This window comes from Diospyros lotus, chromosome 15 (assembly GCF_014633365.1).
Source record: "Diospyros lotus cultivar Yz01 chromosome 15, ASM1463336v1, whole genome shotgun sequence".
Lineage (NCBI taxonomy): Eukaryota > Viridiplantae > Streptophyta > Magnoliopsida > Ericales > Ebenaceae > Diospyros > Diospyros lotus.
The window spans coordinates 9558835-9565779 of NC_068352.1; positions in this window are offsets into that span (position 1 = coordinate 9558835).

Sequence of the window (6945 nt, forward strand, 5' to 3'; positions counted from 1 at the left end):
TAATATATTCTTGTGACACTCACCACATAAGCGATATATGGCCTCATACATAGCATAACATACATGAGGCTTCCCACCACCGAGGCATAAGGGAATTTCTCCATGCGTTGCCTCTCTTCCGGAGTCTATGGAAACATCCTCCTAGAGATGGAACTCCATGTCGAATGGGTATCAACCCTTTCTTAGAGTTCTTTATGCTAAACTTCTTTAGCATCTTGTTTATGTACTGACTTTGGGAGAGACCTATCCATCTCCTCACTTCATCTCTATAGACACGGATTCCCAAGATGAAGGTCGGATCTCCCAAATCTTTCATGAAGAATTTATTGGATAACCAAACCTTAGTCGACATCAACATGCCAATATTGTTCCCCATAAGGAGGATGTCATACAAATACAAGATAAGATAGGCTCTCGCACTCCCACTTACCTTCTTGTATTTGCAAGACTCGTCTAGATTCTTTATGAAACCAAACTCTTTGATTTCATAATCAAAATGGATATTCCAAGAGCGCAATGCTTGCTTGAGGCCATATATGGATCTCTTCAGTTGGAAAACTTGATTAGGATCAGTTGACTAGAATCCCTATGGTTGTTCTATGAATATCTGTAACGACCCGCTCCCACTTACGGGCGCCACCGGTAAATAATCGACCGGATTACTCACCCGACAACCTCAACTGAAGGGTTGGACTATGTTTCAACAGGAAACACCCTAGGTGGGAACTAGGTTTCGTCCTTCCCTTCGCTCCACTCAGGAATCGGTCCCAACTCAAATAAGAAAATCCAGCGGACCAAGACCCGAAACCCGAGTGAGCTTCACCTCTCTTCAGCTCACCCCATAGCAAGCCAGAGGTGACCCAGGCACAAGGCTAGCATACAAACACTTCGCTGAGTATTAGGGATTTATGAGAACATACCTTGCTGATCTTGACTCGGTCCGAATCTTGGCTTTACCGACTATGCCACATTCAACAAGCAATCTCACAATCATCTATCACACTATGATGATTACACAATTAAATACATTTAAGCTCAAACACAGACATTTACTCACAAGGGTATACATACACCACGCCCCCTGGCTACATACAAGCAATATTAAAAATACATAACTCGGGCAACTCAGCTAGTTGCCACAACGGCCTCCCGGCGCCATCCCTGCTTGCATCCGGACTTGCATCCGGACTTGCATCATCTACACATGAGGTAAAACCTCATGAGTCATAAAGACTCAGTAAGGGTGCAATGCATGTAAATATGAATATAACATGTTTATGTATGCCAATGCATGCAAATGAGGCTAGGCTCACACATCCTCACAACCTACCAAGGTTTGAGGCATCAACCTATCAACCCCCACCACTAGTCCTCCTTATGGCCATAGGTCCACTAGAGCTTGCATCACACAAGATATAACCACTACATGCCAATGCAACATAAAAACATTATCAAACATATTTACCAACTTGCAAGGCCACCTCCACATGGGGCCGTCCCTTACCTGGCTCGAAGCTTCAACTCTGCCTCGGCACGAACTCCAGCCTGAATCTCAAGTTCTTCTAGGATCACCGTCCCTCCAGTCGAACCTAGATGCAACCACACATAAAACCCCAACTCCATTAACATCTGGCATTTAACCAATGCCCTCAACTACGCCGCACATCGACAAAATCATCCATCAATAAGATTTCAAATAACCCCAACACAGGGTTTAATCCAACCAATACTACACAATTCATTATCTCACATAATGAAATAATTAAATTAATTTACCTCAATTAATTCTGGAGCAGACATCGGGAAAACGCTCACCCGGCATTGCTTCCTAGGCTTCAAATCTCGCGCCCAAATCCCATTCTCGGCCTCCAGCACGCTCCTCGGGCCCCAAATTAATTTCCAGAACTTTCCCCAATCTTTCTGGAATTTTTCAGGATTTTTCCATATTTTCTCATTTTCTATTTTGTTTTATTTTTCTTTTTCTTTTTATTTTCTTTTTCCCATTCTTCTCCCCTGTACTTCTTCTTCTCCGCGCCTCTCCTCTGCGCGCGTCTCCCTTCTTCTTCCTCACGCATGGCAGCCTCCTCCAGCTGTTGCCTTGCTTCGCCGGCCGCTACTACTGGCCGACAACGCCGCCTCCCGCCGCGAGTAGCCACGGCTCCCCCCGCGCCCGCCTCCGACCTGCACACAGCACCGCCGCGCACAGCAGCTCCTGCTGCTCGGTCGCTTCCAGCCACCATGGGCGACGTCTGGTAGCAGCGTCGACTGCCATTGGCTGCCCTCGAGCTGTTGCTGCTTCCATTATCGGCCGCCCTCTTCCTCCTGGCAGCACCACCTGCCGCTGAGCATGCCATGGCTGCCCCTGCCTCGGCCATGACCGCTGCTTCAAGCGTTGGCCATGGCAGCGACTGCCATGGCCGGTTGCCATTTAGCTTTTCTCTCACACACTCTCTCTTGCACAAGCTCACATACACTCGGCAAGGCTCTCTCTCGAGCTCATCCGTGCCCTCGCTGGTCCGCCTCTGCTCCGCCTCGCATCGGCCATGGCAGCCATCACATTGGCTTCTTCTTCCAGCCATCCGCTACTTGCAGCGCCCCTGCCTTTTAATCGTTGCTTGCTGCTCGATCATCGGTCGGCCACCCTCGCGGCCTCGATCTCTCTCGGGTATGAACTCCCTCGAGTTCTCACTCTCAATCTCATCTCTCAATCGGCTCTGCTCCATTCGGCCATTTCAAAATGGCAGAGACAATACAAAGGAAGCTTCCTTGAAGCTTCCTCTCACGTGGGAAACACACATATATATATATAATTACAAATAAAGCCCCACTAATTTCCCATAATTTCACTTAAGGAAACATTAATTGCACTTGGGGATTCTAATAATTATACTTGGACCCTCCCAAGATTTTAATTAATTACCCCAAAGCCACCAAAACCTTAATTTACCAAAATTAATAATTGACTTTTACTCGATAAAGCCAATTTCATTCCTGCGCCTGCACATGACCTTTATTCGGCCTGAAAGCACTTAAGAGTTGCCTTACTCAGAAAATCGAACCACCCCTAGGGTCCCCTCAGCTTCCAGGAGGTCCCCTTCAATTATTCGGTAATGGCACCCACTCGAGCTTATACAAAATTTATTCCGAAAATTATTCCCAATCGAACTGCTTCCAGCGTCATTAATCTCATCTCAAGACGCTTATCAATCTCTTGCCCTCTTCCCTGGACATCCAAGTCCCGAGGGACTCCCAGCCGCCAATTCGGCAAATTTCATTAATAAATTACTCGAAATTTACCCTTGGGCTTCCCGGGCCACCCGGGATCCTTTCAAAATAATCCAAAATTTATTTATTTTTAACACCATGTAATACCGGGTATTACAATATCTTCCTCAAGATAACCATTCAGGAACGTCGTCTTAACATCCATATGTTAATCTTATAATCATAATGTGCGACAATGGCTAGCATCACCCTGAAAGACTTAAGCATAATGAACAGCGAGAAGGTATCCTCATAATCAATGCCTCGGTGCTGATGATACCCTTTCTCCACCAATTGTGCTTCAAAGATTTTCACCTTCCCATTAGCACCAATCTTCCTCTTATAGATCCACTTATAACCTATGAAAACTATTCCCTCAAGGGATCCACTAGAGTCCAGACCCAATTGGAATACATAGATTCCAATTCCAATTGCATAGCCTCCAAGCATTTCTTGGAATCGATATCACGTATTGCTCCTTCATAGGTGGTAGGATCAACTAGTGGATCACTCTCGCCATACAGGAACATCTTCTGCATCACCTCTATACTAAATCCATATCGTTTGGAGAAAAAGCTACTCTACCTGACCTACAAAGTGCCTCAGGGATGACATTTGAAGACCGGACTAGCTCATCCTCTTCACTATGCATGATCCATGCCTTGGAAGATTCCTCTTCCAAATCTAACCTCCTCCTGACGCCACCTTCTTAAAGAAACTCTTTCTCTAAGAAAATAACATCTTTGCTGACTAGATTCCTCTAATCACTCAAAAAATAGAATTGGTATCCTTTACAATGGAGTGGATACCCCACAAATCTACATTTGTCAAAGCGGGCCTCCAACTTATCTACTTTGAGTATTTTGACAAAAGCCAGACAACCCCATACCTTAGCATGCTTAAGATGGTGAGGTTTCCCGTACCATATTGTTAGTGTTGGTGCCCTAATGTTAGATTTAGATGGCATTTGGAAATTATAATAATGGAACTAATGATGTAATTCTTACACACACACACACACTGTAATACCCCGAGAGCCCAGAGGAGTTAGTATATATCGAGGATAGTGTAAGAAAGGCAACAACACCAACTGGATACCTTTTGGCTGAATGTTGGCAAAGAACTCGCAAGTTAAGCGTGCTTGACCTGGGGTAATCCAGGGATGGGTGACCCCCCTAGGAAGTTCGCGTAGGCCCATCAGGGTAAGTTGTTTCGGTCCTTCCTATCGCTCGATCGGGATGTTACACACACACACATACATATATATATATATAACAAAATGAGTTTTCATATTTTGAGGTCATATCTTCATTTATAGCTCTCCAATCATTATATATGAATGAATCCCTAGATTTCTAATTAAAGATTTTACTCTTAAGTGTTAAGAACATGTGACTAAGGAATTTTGTATTAAGGATATCTTAATGATAATTCATAATCCTTAAACTTCTCAAAAGGGGACTATGATTAGTCGAGTACGAACTGTCACATGGCATACTATAATATCTCGCTTTTCCAAGACATGTCACTATGTTGGGGCTCAACATATAAATGCACATTCAACATTCACGATACATCCCTTAACACCTCAAGTATCACATTTCAAAGAAAATCCCCAACATATCATTACAAATGTGGAAGCAAGAATCATAACCTAAAGGATATCATAATTTCATAACAACATCAAATGAACAACATTGTTATCAACAACTAACATATTACAATATACAGAAAGCAATACAACATGAAAATCCACTTCAGACTTAAGGGACCTCATCTACTGAAACCAAACTATGCTTCAGCCATTCCTTTCCCTTTCCAGCAACTCGATTCACATAGAACGTGGAATATTCCAGTGACTCGCCTAGTACATTGAATATCCTAGGGACATACTCCAATTAGAAGATGAACATTCTAGTGAGGGTTTAAAAATAGTTACATAAATGCATGATGCATGGACATGTATAATAGATACCCTAGTGTAACTTTCCTAGCAATCCAGCCCGGCATGGAACCCTAGGCAGTCATCCCATCATGCACACACGACACAAGAGATCCCTATACATTATTCTGGCAAACACCCTTGGGAAATTACGACTACACTAATTGGGCAACATTCCACCCCATTCACAAGTATCAATATGCCAACAATATCATGCTAAGTGAAAAGTCACATATATCAATGCAACAATACATGTACAAATATGTTAAGATGCATATAAATTATATATAACTTAGCAACCAAGTCTAGACTCTAGTAGATCCACCTAAAGGAATAGCTTCTATAGGGTGAAAATGGATCCACAAGATAAGATTGGTCCTGGTGGAAATATGCAAACCTTCAAAGCAAGATTAGTGGCGAATGGATATTGTCAAAAACATAGTATTGACTATGAGGAGACATTTTTGCTGGTCATGATGCTTAAATCCATCAGAATGATGGTAGCCATAGTAACACACTACAATTATGAGATTTGACAAATGAATGTCAAAACAGCATTCTTGAATGGTTATCTTGAGAAAGATATATTCATGGAGCAGCCACATGGTTTTGAGTCTTCCAATGGCAATCAGGTGTGCAAGCTTGAGAGATCCATATATGGTCTTAAGCAAGCCTCAAGGTCTTGGAACATTTGTTTTGATAATGAGATTAAAGAGTTTGGTTTCATTAGAGATCTGAATGAACCATGTATGAAAAGTCAGTTGGAGCGCACAAGCCTTTTTGATCTTATATGTGGATGGCATCCTTTTGATGGGGAATGACATTGTCATGTTGATGTCAATTAAACTGTGATTGTCTAATAAATTCTCCATGAAAGATCTAGGAGAAGTGACCTATATATTGGGAATTCACATCTATAGAGATAGAGCGAGGAGATTAATAAGTCTCTCCCAGAGTCTGTATATAGAAAATATGCTAAAGATGTTTAGTATAGAAAATTCCAAGAAAGGTTGTATACCCTTAAGGCATGGAATTCATCTCTTTAAAGGAATGTCTCCCAAGACACCTGAAGAGAGAGAAAGGATGGAAAAGATCCCTTATGCCTCAGCTGTGGTGAGTCTCATGTATGTCATGCTATGTACTAAACCGGATATCGTGTATGTTGTGGCGTCACTAACAGATATCAGTCCAATCAAGGTTTGGAACACTAGACAACAATAAAGAGTATCCTTAAGTACTTGAGAATGACTAAAGATTTGTTACTGGTGTATGGAAAGGGTGATCTTTGTGTTGACGGGTTCACTGATTCATATTTTCAATATGATATGGATGATAGAAAGTCTACATCCGGGTTTGTATTTTTCTGTAATGGAGGGCAGTTAGCTAGATGAGTTCTAAGCAAGAAATAAATGCGAACTCTACTACGGAAGTCAAATATGTTACGGCATGCGATGTTGCAAAGGAGGTTGTTTAGATAAGGAAGTTCATTGTTGAACTTGAAGTGGTCCCGTCCATTGAGTTGTCAATATCCTTATATTTCGACAACAATGGAGCCATTCCACAAGCAGGGGAGCCTAGGTCTCACCAGAAGTGTAAACACATCTAGAGATCATAGCATGTGGAGATGTACAGGTGCAAAAGATTACGTCATTGGAGATTATCATGGACCCACTAACGAAAGCACTACCACAAAGTCATCTTGATCGCCATCTTGAGAAGATGGGTATTAGACACTAGCC